The sequence below is a fragment of the Tiliqua scincoides genome, chromosome 3 (assembly GCF_035046505.1).
Source record: "Tiliqua scincoides isolate rTilSci1 chromosome 3, rTilSci1.hap2, whole genome shotgun sequence".
Classification (NCBI taxonomy): domain Eukaryota; kingdom Metazoa; phylum Chordata; class Lepidosauria; order Squamata; family Scincidae; genus Tiliqua; species Tiliqua scincoides.
The window spans coordinates 110,090,551-110,109,654 of record NC_089823.1 but is presented as its reverse complement, the minus strand read 5'-3'; the positions used below and the strand labels follow the sequence as shown (position 1 = coordinate 110,109,654).

Here is a 19,104-nt window from a genome sequence, read left to right as displayed (position 1 = left end):
AGTCAATTACTCAGCTTCTTCCCAGGGACTTACTGAACATCTATACTACAGAAAGACGGCTTGGTTATCAAAGCAAACAGCAATTGAAAGCTGGCTTCATGTTCTAATAGCTGTGGGGGCTTTTGTAAATGTGAATGGTGCTGCCGTTCTGTGAGGCAGTCATTGATTATCTGTTCATTTAAAAAAATATTTCTGCCTGCATGTTTCCAATACCGTGGCACAGCACTAAATGTAACACACCTGTACTTCCAATCATATTAATGGCATTCAATATACTTCCCAGAGTTATATTAGCTACAATGGTGCCTTATATATCAATAACTAGTCTTGACTTGCATATATACAGAGTTGTAGAACATATATTAACATCATTCCTTGTTTTTCTGATTACCCAATCCTACCCCCTGCCACATTATAGAATGCAGCTGAGCCCATGGAGCACACATTGCATGTTATGGGGGGGGGGAGTAATCGGGTACACTGCAGAAGATAAGTGAAAATATTTTACTTTAATATTTTTTACTTACCTCCCCCCATCCCAGTAGGCTGTCTAATCACCTATGGGTTTCCTCAGATATACCAGGTATATAGCTGGTGCAAGTCTGAGGAGAGCAGGGAGCAGGATGGGAAGAAAAATGGAGGGTAAGATCCAGCATACACGACAGCTGCTGGCAGTGGCAAACCTCCCCAAATGGGAGGCACCGGGGGCAAAGGTCCATGATGGTGCCCCCCAACGGGATGCTGCCCCCCCCATGTGCAAATCCACCACCTCACCTGGAGTGAAATGGAGGCTCGCACGACTCCAGGACACACCGGGGAAGCCTCTTGATGCTTCTCCACACTCCTAAACTGTGTTTCCGGCAAACCAGAAACAAACTTTCCGACCATGTTGGGAGCCTCAGTAAGGCTTCCGCGAGTTCCTAGAGGTGTGCAAGGCTCCACGCATGGGGCATTTTCCCCTTTCACTTAAAGGTAGGTCCACCACTGGCTGCTGAATTCACCCGTTCCCTCCCCTGACACACTCCCCAATTCATCCTGTTAGTTCTCCTTTCTTAGCCACCCCACAGCCAATATAGCAGCACTTGCAGAGCCTTCTGGAGCAGCTATAGTGAGTTAGATTAACTGAAGTACTGAAATAGAAAAAAAATGGTTTCCTGTTAGAGCCTACACCGGTGACCTCAGACCTGTAAATAAAGGGATCATGTAGCTATGGAATGTGAGAGGTACACAGAATGACTATTCTTAAGTGAAGCTAAATGCTTGAGAGAATGTATCAGCAGTAATCATGGCCTACATCACAAGGATCTAAGGAAACCCTGCTGGATTAGATCCGAATTCTGGTATTCTCTTTCCTCTTGAAACCTGCAAGCAGAGTATGAAGGCTCCTGCAGAAGCCAACAATGCCACAGACAGATCGTCAATTATAGGCTAAGTGAAACAAAAAAGAGTTAGCCCTTCTTCCTTTGGAATGTCAGCAAGAAGGAACAGTTCTAATCTTCAGCAGGAGAGAGCTGGATGCCACAACTGAGAAAGCCTTGCCCGTAATTGCCACCACCATAGGCTCTGTAACAGGGGCTTCCTAGATGTTCTTACAGGATGAGCAAAGAACAGTACATATCCAGTAGATTAATTGTGTACTCTGCGAAGAAGTCTGCCCTGAGTTGCCATCCTATGTCCCTTGATGACCGTGAGAAAAACTTCTGTTCATTATCTCCATCCCATATGTAACTATATAAATATCTATTCTGTTTCACTTTCTGCCTAAACTAGAGCCCCCAAATCTTTAGCCTTTCCGTGTAAAGGAAATGCTCCAGCCCTCATTATTTTAGATGCCCCCTTTCTTCACATTTTCCAGCAATGTGATACCACATTTTAGATGAGGCAACCAGAACTATATGCAGCATTCAAAGCGTGGCTATACCACACAGGGCATTCTGATGTTGGCAGTTTTATTTTCCTAACAGTCCTTAGCATGATGTTCATGGTTTTCACAGCTGCCACACATAGCTGATGTTTCCATTTCTACATCATGAGCCTTAGCCATACAATGGACTCAGTTATGGAAAGAAAATAAGAGGTGTTTGAATTTGCTGTAACCATCATGAGAAAATGCCAGGTGAAAGAAACTAAAGATGTATGCAGCATTTGGATGAAACTGACCATTTTGTGGGGACAAAAAAAAGCCACAGTGCCCTGGGTCCCTTCAAGTGCCTCTTGTTGTGCATGCCATCTGTGGGATACAATGCATCAGTCAGTCAGGGCGCAATCCTAACCCCTTATGTCAGCTTTCCAGCACTGACATGAGGGCAATGCAGCTCTGAGGTAAGGGAACAAACATTCCCTGACTTTGAGGAGGCCTCCGTGAGTGACACCCAACTGCAGAATGCAGCACCTGTCCCATTGGTACCTCTATGCCAGTGCTGGAAAGCACTAACATAAGGGGTTAGGATTGTGCCCTCAGTCAATTAAATAAGCAATCAAGCAGACAAGCAAGCAGATAGTGGTTGCAGTTTGGGAACTGAAGAATGATTATGGAAGGGTGATTATTCCAAAAATCTTTCTCAGATGCTAGCTGAAATCCTACTGTATTTCCACTTCTCAGTTGCTATCCTTATTTTTCACTGTAATTCCACCCTGTACAATTATGTTATTGAATGGAACAGAAATATGCATTGATATAGGCCAGGGGTCTCCAAACTTTTTGGCCAGAGGGCTGCATCAAATATCTGGCATGGTGTTGAGGGCCGGAAAAAAAAATGTAAATATAAAATTTAAATAAATAAATTAGAGATGGAACTTAGATGAGTGAATAAATGAATGAATTGGCTCATTTATTCAACCTCTCTGGCCCTCACAATACCCTCTAGGCACAATCAGAGGACAATTCTGGTCATGTTCAGTTGAGTGGGCCAGAGGCTTTCAGGGGACAAGAGGTTGGCCGTGGGCCGGATAGAGGCTTGCCACGGGCCGCATCTGGCCCGCGGGCTGGGGTTTGGAGACCCCGATATAGGCTAACAGCAGTTGTGCAAGTACTCTAATGCAAGCTCAACATACATCATAAGATTCAAATAGGCAGAGGTGCTTCACAAATTCAGCTCAGGATGGGAATGCTATGTAGCGATCTTAATCTAGAATCACTTGTTTCTGGCCACTTCAGTAGTGGCAACTTCAGTAGATCAGGGTTATTCATACCATTTCAGATGTTGAATTGGGAAAGGAGCACTAGTGGTACCCAGCACATGGTCACTACAGGTCTTATTCAGATGCACAGTACATAGGACCCCACATCTTCCACTTGCTATACCTACAGGAATGTATGGTATGAATTTCCATATGGTATGGTATGAAGGTATGAATTTCTGTCCACTGTTGGATGGCACAAAATTCGTACGTATTATTACTATAGTGGGTATGTATTAATATGGTGAGTATGTATTAATATGGTGGGTACGTATTAATATGGTCACCATATGCAACAGCAAAGGACTTGTTTTCTCTCCCTGGATCATGCTAATTGCTCATCAAGGAATAGAAAAAAAAACCCCTACACAGTTGGCATGAAGGGAATGGATCATGACACAATTGTTTATGAAATATGATAAAAGGTTACAGTCCACCAGGGGTCTCCCTTGCTTTAATTTTCTACCACCATCAGATAGAGAGGGTCATGGAACTTCTGTACCACATCATTTTCTGTGGAAATGTTCACTACGCTGTAAATAGGTGAGGGGAAGAGAAAATATATTAGGAGGTACAATATGAAGAGGAATGGAGTGGGTCATTTTAACCCAGCAAGGAGAAGTGCAGCCTGATCATTTGATGGAGGATCTCATTTACCTTGGCAAACAAAATGTATCAATCTACTACCAGCTTGCCATGTAGCTCTTGAATCAGATTCATAGATCTACACTAATCTGAAATAAAATCTTTGCAAGTAAGTCTCATGTGATTTGTATTCTCTCTCTCTCTCTCTCTCTCTCTCTCTCACACACACACACACACACACACACACACACACACACACACACACGTCACACTGATTATTGCAGCTGTACAGAATGCTTTTCTGTATCCCACATTAAATCCCGTCACCTGAAAAATCAGTGCTGCAACTCTCAAAATATAATTACTGAAATAAGCTCTCTGAGCTTATTTCATCTGAGCAATATTCATTTCACATTTTATCCTGACGCCAACTTACTGTGATTTCTGGAGAAAACAATAGCATTGTTTGGTTGCTTAGAGGAGGGGTAAAGAAAGCAGCTCACAAACTGTTTCCAAACTAAAGTCCTACCAAGAATCAATATCCCAGGAAGAGGAGGGCTCTTCTTGAGAACTGGATGGGTTCTTTAGTACATGAAAATAATGTACTTATGGAGCATAAGAACAGGAAGGTAATTGCTACATTTTGGAAAGTCTTCTGAAAGGCTGACACTGAATAATGAGTACTGGGCTGCAGTTGTATGTACATCTACTCAGAGGCAAGTCCTATTGAGTTCAATGGTACTTACTTCTGAGTAGATATGCATGGAATTGTACCACTAGAAAGAAAGGACTGCCCTTCACTAAAGAATGGTGGATAGAGGCATTTTTTTAACTTCTGGGTTAAAATGACCTACCAAAATTTGGTTAAAATGCTCCGTTTAAAGATCTGCTACAGAAGTTGATGAAAACTCCAAGAGTTCTTGAACAGAAAAGAGGAACTACTGTACCAAACACATTCTCTCTCTCTCTCTCTCTCTCTCTGTGTGTGTGTGTGTGTGTGTGTGTGTGTGTGTGTGTGTGTGTAACCTTTCTATTTTGTGCTTTTTTGTGCTCATAAAAATCCAGTGGAATCCAGTGTAAAATATTTTGAAGTTATGGAAGGTACATCAGTCTCAGGATTCTACTGAGAGATTCATTCAAGGATGAAATCATAATAGTGGGTATGTATACCGTGCATTTCCAATATAGGAATAATTTCTGGCTTTTGTACTTGAAGTGCTGGGTTTCAAGCTTCTTAGGTCCTTCCAAGTGTCTATGAATTGCAGATGAGAAGATAAGAGAATGACAATGCTATGTCATTAGTAACATGTGAGTTGGTGATGGGATTTAAACCAGTGATTTCCTAGGTCACACTTTTAGACATGATTGTACTTTTTTTAAAAAAAGGCCTTGAAATTGTGAAGTGGTTCAGTGACTGGCAAGGGATAGAAAGGTTGGCTTATATTAAGCTTAAGGCCACTGAGAAGTTTTCTAATGTTTAAGAAAACCCTTTTGGACCACTTGATGGTGCACAAGGGAATTCAAAGAGTCTTCCCTGTCTTTGCCTTTTTTTTTTTCCTTTCACCTGACATGACAAGGTTTCTGTATTAGTCCTGAGGCTGGACAAGAAGATGGTACAGTGGGTCCAGGAAAGAGGTTGGGATGGATTGAGGCAGAACAGTTGTTCAAAACTTTATTCATGCTTGTTAAACGTTTTATTCCAAAGTTATGCTAACATCCCAATCCTAACCTGCCCTGGAGCAGGCAGGTCAGATGGCCTCTGCTGCATACAGAGCAGGGTTGGGTTGGGTTGCAGTGCAACCATTCCCCTTGCCCCATGTCGTGCAGCAGCTGCCCCTGTGGTACTAATCAGATCTGTGCCACCTAAATTGGTGGCGCTGATCTGAGTGGTCTGGTGTAAGGCTGGGCCACTTGGCAACCTAAGTGCTGGATCCTGGACCTGCCTTCCTCCTGAGCCCAGTCCTCCCACTAGACTAGAACGCCCCTGAAATGCCCTCCCACCCCCAAACCCCTCATGCTGGTGGCCTGCTGCTAGCATGAACCTACCTTGGGCCAGCACCATGAAGACTGCATTTGGCCTCTGAAGGCCAGCACACCTCTGTGCAATGGCCTACCAATTCCTCTAAGTGGCAAAGTGCCTTACGACACTTTTGCAGCACCCAAAGGCCAGTGCAAGGGACTTGAGCCAGTCTAACTAGCTGTTAGGACTGCACCCTAAGGGCGGAATCCTAACCAACATTCCAGCACCAAGGTAAGGGTATTGAGATTCCTAGGTAAGGGAACAAATGCAGTCCCTTTAAGGGATGGGGGAAGGGGAGGGAGGCAGTGATGTGATCCCTTACTTTGAGGAGGCCTCTGTGACTGCCACCCAAATGCAGGATGCAGCACATGCCCCACTGGCACAGCTGTGTCAGTGCTGGAAAGTTAGTTAGAGTTTGGGCCTATGTCTTTTTTCTGCCACTGCTCAGTAAGAATGCCAAACCATGTTAAGAGACATAACTATCATGGTCAGCAAAAAGCGGAATAAAGTAGCTTTTTCTGAATATGAATATGTTAACATCAGATCCACAGTTAGTTTTCCTGGTTGGTCACATGTAGCAGGGTCAGCACATCAATCTTCACATCATAAACTGGCCACCAAACAAGTTCTTCTGTGACATAATCATATTTTCTAACCAATTGGGGGGGGGCGGTGCAAGTGACACACTTCCCTGGAGTCCAGGTTTGGCCCCAACGATTACAACTGCTGACCTCTGTGGTACATAGGAACGAATCTATGAGAGCAGTGCAGCAACATAATACTTTGCATCCACATACCAATGCCATCTGCACTGCACATGTAATTGAACTAGTCTCCCTTCTTTTTAATGGGGCACAATTGCTCTGCCTAAGCCAAAACTGCTATTTAGAATTTTGGAGGTTTCTCAGGGGCAGGACCAGCCCACTCATGAGGCCCACTGAAGCAGTTGCTTCAGGCAGCAGGTTGGTGGGGATACTTTTCTGTCTACTTTCTTGCCTCCACTGCTGCTCCTCCTCACCCCTGGATTGAAAAAGACAAAAGGAAACAGAAAGAGGAAATGTGGAAGAGAGCTGACACTGAAAAGTGGGAGAGGAAATGTGGAAGAGAGCTGACACTGAAGAGTGGGAAGAGCAAAGCATGGCATGTCATTAGCTAAGATGGGGCAGCATTTGGCATGATGCCTAAGGCATCAGGAGATCTTGGGCCAGCCATGCTCAGGGAATGTAGCGCTATGTAATAGAAAAAAAAAGATATTCTGCACATTATTTTTAAAATTGTAAATCAACATGTAGATTCTTGAAACCTGTATGTAAAAGCTTATCAGGCCTAGTACAAACAAGCATCCCCTGTGATGGCTGAAGCTTGGAAAATGGATTTGTCGGAGAACAAAGGTCCCATGCTGGTTGATTCTGGCACAGCTTGAAAGGAGAAGGACAGAAAACCTGCCAGGAAGATTGTCTTTCACCAGGTGAATTCCAGAATCTTTTATTACAGTAGCAATGCAGCCCAAACTCCTTTTCTAAGAATGTGACAAGCAGATATGTTTACTGTATGTACATGCTTTGTACGACAACCATGTAAGCATGCACCCACCTGGGTCTGAATTGCTTTCTTTAAAATACTGAGGCCAGAACACAGGCTAAGATAAATGCCTCTTTTATCTAGGTTTATGAAGGAAACTACTTATCCACCATTTTGGAAAGCATTCCCACAGAAGTCTACTTACTGTTGTTGAGCATTTGGGGTGGGGGAAATTAGCTGTTTTGGCTTCTGGACAACAACAACAAAAAAAACTTACTCTAAGAACTTCTCCATAAAGCTGAAAAAGTCAACCCACATGAAGTTTCTTGCTAAATATTTCTAAATCTTGCTGATCTCTTTAAAACCTCTTCTAGGGGTAAATGTAACTAATGAGAATGAGATATTTTGGTAGAACAGTTTCTCAACAAGGACTGTCTCTCTGGCTTAAGAAAGAGTCATATTTAGAATTCCAAACTTGTTAAAATACCAAGGAAAAACAAAGTATCTTCCACAGGTTTCAAAAATTTCCTTCAGGGTTCCCTTCACAGCCACTGTTTTCCTCTAGCCTACCATAGATGTGCTCCTCGTTGATCTGATTCCCCCTAGCTAAAAGTGAGTGGAAAGCAGACTACTGTATCCACTTCCTTACTGTACTTGTTACATGGTTTCCCCAAACTAGATAGTGGAAATTTAGGTTTTATTTCAAGGAATGAATGAAGGAGCTTCATTATGTATGCGGTCCTTTCCAATACATCCAGAAGTCCCACACTTCCTGGTTTGCATAAACTGCACGATGGAGCATGGTAAGGGGTGCTTTTGTAGTGTATTGCAGGAGAGGTATTCCACATGCGCTGCCTCCGACGCATTTTTGACATCACCTGGAAGGACAAAGTTCCAAACAACACAGTCCTGGAACGTGCTGTCCCTAGCATGTATGCACTGGTGAAACAGAGACGCCTGCGTTGGCTAGGTCATGTCGTGAGAATGGATGATGGCCGGATCCCAAAGGATCTCCTCTATGGAGAACTCGTGCAAGGAAAGCGCCCTACAGGTAGACCACAGCTGCGATACAAGGACATCTGCAAGAGGGATCTGAAGGCCTTAGGAGTGGACCTCAACAAGTGAGAAACCCTGGCTTCGGAGCGGCCCGCTTGGAGGCAGGCTGTGCAGCATGGCCTTTCCCAGTTTGAAGAGACACTTGGCCAACAGTCTGAGGCTGAGGAAAAGAAGGAAGGCCCATAGCCAGGGAGACAGACCAGGGACAGACTGCACTTGCTCCCGGTGTGGAAGGGATTGTCACTCCCGGATTGGCCTTTTCAGCCACACTAGACACTGTTCCAGAATCACCATTCAGAGCCTGATACCATAGTCTTTCGAGACTGAAGGTTGCCAACAACAAGCAGGAGAGGTAAGCAGTGATGTATCTGGGGCAGCATCGGGCAGCATCCTGGTCACACTGTCCCTGAGGGGAAGCTTTCCATCATGTCACTTTCCACCTGCATTTGGAAGTGGTGCAGTCCAGAAAAAAGCCTTGCCATCTCACCCGCTGTTTGTGAGAACTACACACTAATGTGTCCATGGCAGAAGCAAACATTTGAACTAAGGACCTCTTGCTTCACAGTTCTATCTCTTAGCAACAGAGCATACTAGCTCTGTTCAATAATACCACTGATATTATGGGATCTGGCCCATCTTGAGAAGAACGTGCAACAAAATGCACTAGTGGTTTCCAGACTTAGAGAGACAGGTTTAGGCACTTTGTTCTCTGGACTACGTATCACAAACATAGCAATAGCATGGGTCTCATGGAGCAAAACCGACTAGGAAACAAAATGTTGTTAAGAGCCATAGTGTGCCAATGTGAAAACAGTCTAAAAGATATATATATATATATATATATATATATATATATATATATATATATATATATATATATATATATATATATATATAATTAAAACACACACACACACACACACACACACACAGAGAGAGAGAGAGAGAGAGAGAGAGAGAGAGAGAGAGAGAGCAGAAAGGACTACAAAGACCTTTGCACTGCAGTGCACATTGTCTTAATTAGGCTAGTATTCTCAGGTGTACCTAATTAGCTACTACATTCCACAAACACAGCATAAAACCAAATAACTATCTTTTATTTGGTAATTGACTTACTAGGAGCAAACAGAGAGTAAGACAGAAGCTTGTTTATGAAAAGGTTTAATGCTGACAAAGCTAATTCTGAAAGGACATAGACCAGTGATTTTCAACCTGTGGGCCGCTGCACATTGACGTACCAAAAAATGGCCCGCAGATGTGCTGAGGGAGTTTGGGGGGAGGGTCATTTATTAGTAGGGCCGTTGAGAGACATGAGCCCCCGGCTGGTAGTGCGGTGTGCCTTGTCAAATGTCCAAAAACTGATGATGAGTCTTGACCATTTTAGCGCCTTTTCAGTGTGCCATTGAGATGAAAAAGCTTGAAATTTGCTTTTCATTGCTTTGATATAAACAATAAATTTAGCTTCTTGGTAAATAAGATATCTGAGGTTTGCTTTGAAATTTGCTTTGATATAAACAATAAATTTAGCTTCTTGGTAAATAAGATATCTGAGGTTTTATCAGCATGTCTTACGTTTATGCTGGCGCACCTTTCAATATATGAAGAACTAAAGCATTCAGTCTGGAAATATATAAAAAGTTAGTGCACTCCAATACATTGTGTGCATGTGCATTGCTTCTTTTGGAGAACTGATTCTTTTGTTTTGTTTTGTTTTCTGTTCTGTCATTCATCCATCATCAAAAGCCAAGCAGTGTGATTCTGTCTACACACGTTTATGGCCTAAACTGAGTGATCAATACCTTGCAAAGCTTCAAGGAAATCCACCACAATTCATGTGGCTTGCTAATCTATGACTGTTCCAGGATCACAAAGATGTACACAGTACACTGATTTGACTGTACACTGATTTGACTATCTGTACTCCCCCCCGCCCTCCGCAACATGGGGAAGGATTTTAGCTTTGGCAGCCACCCTCAGTGTGCACTCTGCTCCTGATGAGTCACTTCAATAAACACTTTCTCTGGAGGAGGTAAAGACTGCATAAATAGACACTGAACTCTTTAGAAGGAGGAACTGAGCAATTAAATCCATACTGCCTATGGGTCAGAGGTCTCCATGTGAACTCTTAAATTCCAGTCCTCCCTATTCATGTGTAATTGCACTGCTTCTGCTGTCTGAAATATTACCATAGCTTTAGTGACTGGAACTAAATTTGTCCCTAATAGATCAAGAATATAGCACATGTTTTACATGGTGTGAATATTTGTGCTTCTGATCATACTATTTTTTTAATAGCTGTTATAATTCATTCACCATGTATTAATTCTTGATGCTCATATCCAGCCCATCAGATCTATGCAGAATACAATTATCCTCTAATGCAATGGTTTTCAGACTTCCTACCATCAAGAAATGCTTCCGATACTGAGTTGTCTGTCAAAATGGAGATGCAGAACACACCCAACTCTTGAGCATTGAAGTGGAAGATTGGTGATGGTGAACAACCTGACTGTCATGATCGATCTTCCCAATTGAAGAACTGCTGGAATGCAGTTTGAAATCTTTTGCCCTAAGAACCAAGACGCCAGTGATGAAATTCTCTGAGAAAACTGTGTTTACCTGTATGGCAGTTAATGTGAGACTGATGTTTTACAATACTGTGCCAGTGTATCTCTTAGCAGTAGAGGATATTGTTCTGCTCTGATGCCCTCCACTTGCAGAATAGAGGGATGAAAGAATGACTGTTTGATCAGGCTGCCAGTTTTCTTTTAAACTTAAAGCGCACACACATGCGCGCATGCATGAAGATCGGATACACTGAAGAGAAAGTCGTATCCTAGTGCTGCCATTGTATTTCTTGACCCTCAGATGGGCCAGTGGGTGTTTTGTTTTTCAAAACGGTGTTCTAACAAAACCTTAGTTCCTTAGTTCTTATCATGGCCTAGCAGGGGTCAGACCCTCAAGTGGTCAGGCCCCAAGGTCCACAGGTAATAAACTATTAGCAGTTTGAGACAGCAGGGACATGCAATGCAGAGCAGGGCAAGCCTGGCTCAAATTCTGCAAGGAATGAAGCATAAAAGGGCCAGAAGTAGGTAACATAGCTCATGGCAGGCTCAAGGTCAAATTGCAAAGGCAGCAGCTAAAGCTAAAGCTAGATGAAAGTAATATAGCCAAAGACTGGCATGTTTCAGTGTAGTGTGTCCACAGACAACAGCCAGGAAGTATGCCTTTAGAAGGCTGACCAAAAGTTGTTTGCAAGGTCTAACAGTTCACTCTTGCTGCAGAGGCCTTGGTAAGCGGGGGGCCTGGACATGAGAGAAGAGACTAAGGCCAAAAAGGAATTTAGATGTCTCCGTTATGTAAGGAGTGACAGCCCAATCCTATCCACACTTTCCTGGGAATAAACCCCATTGACTCTAATGGGATTTACTTCTGAGTAGACATGCATAGGATTGGGCTGACAGTTGATTATTTTGAGTAGTTGCAAAATCAACAGTTAAGTTGGAAGCCTGAAGTGTGGTGCCTCTTCCAAGAGCAAAATGATTCCTGTAATTCAAGACAAGCAGGTGGCAAGGCAGCAGAACAGGGAAGGGGGAAGGAGTTTCTTCCAGAACGATTCTAGAAAAGAGACGCCTGAGGGGGGACATGATTGAGACATACAAAATTATGCAGGGGATGGACAGAGTGGATAGGGAGATGCTCTTTACACTCTCACATAATACCAGAACCAGGGGACATCCACTAAAATTGAGTGTTGGGCGGGTTAGGACAGACAAAAGAAAATATTTCTTTACTCAGCGCGTGGTTGGTCTGTGGCACTCCTTGCCACAGGATGTGGTGCTGGCGTCTAGCCTAGACACCTTTAAAAGGGGATTGGACAAGTTTCTGGAGGAAAAATCCATTACGGGGTACAAGCCATGATGTGTATGCGCAACCTCCTGATTTTAGAAATGGGCTATGTCAGATGCAAGGGAGGGCATCAGGATGAGGTCTCTTGTTATCTGGTGTGCTCCCTGGGGCATTTGGTGGGCCGCTGTGAGATACAGGAAGCTGGACTAGATGGGCCTATGGCCTGATCCAGCAGGGCTGTTCTTATGTTCTTATGATTTCTTTTAGGACACCAGTTGCTCAGACTGAGGAGCATGTTCTAGGGCAGGGGTGCCCAAACCCTGGCCCTTGTGGCCTTTGAGGCCTCTCAATGCAGCCCTCAGGGAGCCCCCAGTCTCCAATGAGCCTCTGGCCCTCTGAAGATTTGTTGGAGCCCACACTGGCCCAACGCAACTGCTCTCAGCGTGAGGGCAACTGTTTGACATCTTGCATGAGCTGTGGGATGAGGGCTCCCTCCACTGCTTGCTGTTTCACATCTGTGATGCAGTAGTGGCAGCAAAGGCCAGCCTGGCTTTGTGCAAGGCCTTTTATAGGCCTTGAGCTATTGCAAGACCTTCATTCATTCATATAAGTTCATCTTTAATATATTCATTTATGTAAACTTATGTAAATTTATTAAAATTTTAAATGTAAATTAATTCTTCCCCCCCCCCCCAGCCCCTGACACAGTGTCAGAGAGATGATGTGGCCCTCCTGCCAAAAAATTTGGACACCCCTGTTCTAGGGCTTAATTGAGCCTGGTGAATAAAGATTTGCCCTTGGCATGCTCAGCTGGTATTACAACCTAGGTGACATTCTAGAAGCACAGAACTCCATCTGCCAGGCTTGTGATTGACGCAGACGTTTGAGGCTCCATTCCCAGCACCTTACAATACAAGAAGATAGGACAGGCAGAAGGCAAGTAAGATGGCATCCAAATCCCCAGGAAGACCTTGCATTCTGGTTAACATTCATTGGTTTGATCAGTATGGCTGTGAGACCTAGACTCTGTTGGAAGCAAGAGCCACATTACATGCCTGTCATGTATCCTTGCTTTATCTTCCCAGACCAGATTTCTGTGATACCCCATTCTGAATAATGGAATATTGAATGCAAGTGAAGTCAGGAAATCCTTGGCAAAGCCTATTCATGCTGTGATAGATTCTTAAAAATAAATAATAAAAAAATCTTAACTGCATAGCTGGGGGTAGGCTTTTGCTGTCACAAAATCAGCTTGTTTCTCTAGGCTGTCACAAACCAGATCCAGAAAATGCATTGAAAAAGCCTACTTAGCAAGGTATATGACATTTATGTGGGGTATTTAGATTGCTAATGCTTGTCTAAATGCGGTGCACAGCTAGAGGAAAAAAACATGCCTCCAATATGAATGAATACAAGCTATCTATTGGCATTTAGATTAATGCAAGTTTAAATACATGCCCTTGAGACTCATGTTCTTCTTCAAAGGCGAAAAGCTGAGATTATAAGAATGGATATTTCTATTTGTCCAGCTGCTTACCCTCCAACATTTTGCAGAAGGAAATAGGGACACTTGTATAAGATTCCGATTCTCACGTTGGCCCACATAAAGCCCATTTATGCACAACTGACCAGACTTCTCTGTCAGATGCATCTTCTGCCAGCTTCATGCACTTGTTCTGCCAAAGCCCACCCTGCATTAGTTTTCAAAGTTGCAGGGGGGTATGTGCTGAACTCACCATGATTGTTCCCATCTGAAGAAATTCCATTTAATCCCATGGTGAAATTCACAGTGGATTCAACTGCATTTTCTATAGAATTGCAAAATTTCAAACACATGGAGCAGCACTTACTATCCATTTATTTGAGGTTAAAGGGGTTATAAGAGGTTATAAAGGTTATAAGAGGTTAAAGAGGGATGATGGAAGGAAAGCAACAGTGTACCAGTGTTGTGGAAGACAGCAAGTGTGGGAAGCAAAACAGGGAGGTAGCAACAGCCCTTTTGCCTCTTGCTGTCCTCCTCTCTCCCTCCCACTGATTGCTCTGGAGGTATTTGAAGACTTGTTCGGTTTCTGTTACCACTACCATGGTACAGAAAGCCAGACAGAGAGGCCATCTTGGCAGCCTCCCTCTGTGAACTGCAAAGTGCTGACCAAATTGAGGTATTTCCATTTACACAAAAAACAAACAATGGGGAGAACTGTATAGTCTGGGAAAGCATGGTTAAACCGCTCTCTCCCTCATAAACGGAGACAGGAGAGATAATCAGTAAAAATGAAAAGGACTGTATAAACAAAGCAAGTGAAAGAAACTGGGACATGGTATATGGTCCCATTGAAGCTACTCAAAAGTGACCGATACACTGCATATACCTAGAGCCAGAGCTGTACCTAGAAGACTGAAGGCAGAATGTGAGCTTAGGGCAACTCAACCAGTGCAGGGCCCCTGTTATGCCAACATGCTGGCCATGAAATTGTGGGGCCCATGGCGGCCACCCCAGTTGCCCTATCCAAAGGATGGCTTTACCTAGAGCTACCCTCTTCTTTATGGTTACACCAGGTTTACAAAGCCCCTGACCCGGCAGACTGAAACTACCCTACTAGGATGACAGAGGCCCATCCAGCAATTAAGCCAAACCATCTGATACTACTGCATTAACGTAACAGAAGAACTTGGGCAGAGTGGTCAAAAAGCATCTGTCAAGCTGGAATACATAGCTTATGGTGTGTTTGACTTGGAAGCCACAAGTTTTATCCGCATATGTTACTTGTGCTGGGGCTGAGCCTTGTCTTCAAAGCAGACTTCAGGAATAAGAAGGGCTTTTTTTTATTTTAAGTCTGAAATCTGGATATTGTGCAGACCAAGGAAATATGTGTGTTTCAGGTCTTCTGCTTTAGCGTTTGTCCTGTGTGGTGGCGCGGTCTGCTATTTTGGATTGGAGTTGCCATTTCTCTCGATCACAAGCTTGGTCCGGGTGTAGGTGGGTGATTTTCATGTTACTGTGCAGCATGTAAAGCCAGTACTGCTTCGGTCGGCCCTTCAGTTGTTTGTCATTGACCTCCAACTGAAAGCCCTTCTGTGCCAGCGTATCACTGTTGACACACTGAATATGGCTGTACCATTGAAATCAGGCTTCTGTCCGCTTGTCAGCTATTGTAGCGATGCCATACTGCTGCTGGATGTTGTCACTGTGGCTGTGGTCAAAACGAGTGACACCACTGATCCAACGCAGCATCTTTGTCTCCATGATAGTGAGGTGATGTTTGGCTTCTCTTGTTGCTAGCCAGCATTCAGTTCAGTAGAGTACAACTGGCCAGACAACTGTCCAGACTGTCATGGATCTTCTTGTCACAAAGGACACCGGTCATTGTGCACCACTTTGTCCAGGCTGCATTTACTTGCGCAGTGGTCTCGTAATTTAGGCTGCTGTCAGCCACAATCGCCGAGGTATCAGAATATCTCAGCATGTGGCAGGTTGATGCCATTTATGTGGATTGTCCCAAGCTCTTTGGGGTCTGTCGTCATGTATTCCGTCTTCATGTATTCCATCTTCTTGATGTTGAGGCAGAGGCCAAACAATGCAAGACGGTCGCTCCAAGCTTGTACTTGCTGATCTGCCTGGTAGTTGGACATGAGAAGAACATCATCAGCATAGAGAAGTTTCCATGGTGTTGGCTTTTGCAGATCGCGGGTGATGGCGTCCATCACCATGACAAACAGCAGTGGAAAGAGCGCCGAGCCTTAGTGGATGCCAATGGCAATGTGGAAGTCTTTCAATGTTCCAGCAACAGCCTGCACATGACTCTTTGGGTCCTTGTACAAGAGCTTCACCCATCAAACAAATTCTTCTGGCACTCCTTGGCTATGCAGTGTGTACCAGACGACATCGAGCGGCACACGATCAAATGACTTTTCAAGGTCAATGAAGGCAACATTCAGTGGCTTTTGCTTCTCTTGGTGCTTCTTGAGCAGGAGACGGGTGGCGTGCACTGTGTATGCTGAAAAGCATTATCTACCTCCCTCCACACAAAGCAGAATACACTCCACAGTCCTTTGATCTTGCAGTCAACCACAATAGGGCTCTTTACTTATTCAGTACATGTAGATTTTGAATTTGTGGAGGGTGAAATTTGATCATGCCTGCTGACCACCATCCCCAACCTCCATGCATTTAATTGAAGTGTAAAAGATCTTCTGTTCACACATGCAACTGTATGAAAGACTCCTCCATGTGATTGGGTCTCTGTGCAATTGGAATTCCTGCTCTTGTGAAGGAGTCTATACAGATACAGCTGTATGTAAGCAGAATACAGCAGCCTATGTAGTCTCAGAGGCTCATAAGAACGTAAGAAGAGCCTTGCTGGATCTGACCATCTAGTCCAGCTTCCTGTCTCTCGCTGGGGGGTACCAGGAAAGAAGAGCTGAGTCATGCTGACAATGGCAATGTCCAACATAAAACACTGCAATTGTGGATCCTGTTGCAGTGGCCACGTTGGATAGCGCAGTCTTTATTGGCAGACATCCAGCCAGGTAATGCTGTCCACTCCCTATAGTCCTTGCAGTATGTGGGCTCTCCCTCCACACTTAACTCTGTCCATTGGAATGACTGGCAGTTTGCTGATATTCAGTACTTATGCAAAAGTAAACAGCGATAGGAAGACAAAACCAGCAGCTATGTTAAAGAACAAGACAAGATGAAAGATAAAAGCCATATGCTTGATCTAACAGGCGTTCATGCCTAAGAAGAGCGCAAGGCTTTCCTGACATTTTGGGGGAAAAAATCAATCTATGGCTCCCAAAAGATTTGGTTGCTGTTTCCTAATTCAGTTTTTTGTTTGTCTTAAATTAAGTGTTCACTCTAAGCCTGTGTGATCTTAATTAATTCAGCCAGAAGAATAGCTGGTACGTCAATATTTGCAGTCATAAATCATTTTGGCAATTCACAACTGCCCTTTCTCTTTCTTTTTCCCATGCAGTTTGATCCCCACAAGTGGTCTGAGCATCCTCACACATTATGAGATGTTAGATCCTCCGATGCATCCTCGGCATCACCTGGCAGGACAAAGTTCCAAACAACACAGCCAGGGAGACAGACCAGGGACAAACTGCACTTGCTCCTGGTGTGGAAGGGACTGTCACTCCCGAATCGGCCTTTTCAGCCACACTAGACGCTGTTCCAGAACCACCTTTCAGAGCGCGATACCATAGTCTTTCGAGACTGAAGGTTGCCAACATGATAGTTCATACAAAGACATAGGGATTATTATTAAGAATATTTATTACCCCTTTCCAACAAAAAAGTAGTTTATGTAGCAAAATAAATCAATAAATGGTCCCCTGTCCCCAAAGGGCTAACAGCCTTAAAAGAGATGCAGAAAAGACACCAGCTGGAAAAGATGCCATGTTGGGTTGAAAAGGGACAGTTGCTCCCCCTCTGTTAAATATAAAAGGAAACCGCTTTGAAAGGTGCCTTTTTACTAGTTAGCAGGTATCCATCCATATAACCAAATTACCACAGTATGTATTTAAATGGAGTGGATTCAGGGCCCAATCCTATCCAACTTTCCAGCACCGGTGCAGCCACAATGCAGCCCGGAGGTAAGAGAACAAATGTTCCCATACCTTGAGGAGGCTTCTACGATTGCCCCACTACCACTGGATGCAGTGCACACCCCATTGGGACAGCTGCACCGGCACTGGAAAATTGAATAGGATTGGGCCCTCAAGCATTTCATTCATAGCTTGTGATGAAGAGATTTTTCTCTATAATCATGGGAAGACCTCTTCATTTTTTTCATAGAAGAAAAGCTCTTCTGAAGTCAACTTCTTTCCATATCTGATATTATAAATAATAATGTTGATGTTTTGAAGGCTGACTAAATGCCCCTGTTTCAGGACACCATATTTTCATGCCCTTTTTAGTGGCCATTTAGTATTAATTGTTCCACAGAGCATTCCAATTAAAACAAAAATATGCAAACATGATAGCATTTTAATAATAATTCCTTCATGAACCATTCCAAAAATCACCACCCTGTTATCAGCAAATATACTGTACACAGAGGAGCATCTTATATTCATTGTCCTGTTTCTCAACACCTTCAATTACCTCATTAGCCTTGACTGCACATGTGAATGATTCCAAATAAAGGGCAAAAAGCAACGGAAATAAAAAGTGACCCAGATGCATACTTCTATGCAAAGCCAAGACACAAATCCAATGACTATTACTATATCTTTGGAGAACTATAGAAAATGTGAACTCACAAAAAACATCTCTCTCAAATGGAATAATGCAAAGAGCATTGAAAACAAATAAGGCCAATGAACTTAGACAAATGCCTTGAGAGCATGAAGTACCAGAACCAGTGGTGTCTCTATGAGGGTGAGGCTGGTGTGGGCCACACCAGATGCGAGCTTCAGTAGGGGGTGATACCATGCCATCCGAGGTTCCATTTGGTGATCTTCGGCCTGCTTTGGGCCCAGCCATCTTGCACTCTTGGCGATGATCATGTTTTTGCCACTCACCGGCAAGAACATGAAGTGATTGTGCCCAGAGAAGGCCAAGGATAGCTGAACTGAGGCCGTCTAGAGGTGGGCCCCTCACATTAAAGCAATGCTATAGAATGGAAGGTTGGGATGACATGATTATGTCATTATGCCACCCCTGACCACCAAGAGCCACAAGTTAAGTGCTGGACCGAGTGCCTTGCACCCTTGGTATGCCTCTAGCCAGGAATGCACACCATGAACGAATGGGGAGTGTTACGTTCTCTGGCCCTGTGCACTTATTGGCTGATATCCATGTGTTAGAATGAAAGGGCCGTATGCACACTAAGAGCAAGAGATCAAGTCTGGGCCAAGAGGCACATTGTTGTTGGGTTAATTCCAATGGG

General features: G+C 43.8%; 1 pseudogene; it reads right to left on the bottom strand.

Annotated features, from left to right (window-relative positions):
* Positions 1-15,101: 15,101 nt before the first annotated feature.
* LOC136645103 (uncharacterized) lies at positions 15,102-18,698 on the bottom strand (annotated as a pseudogene).
* Between the last annotated feature and the right edge of the window lie 406 nt (positions 18,699-19,104).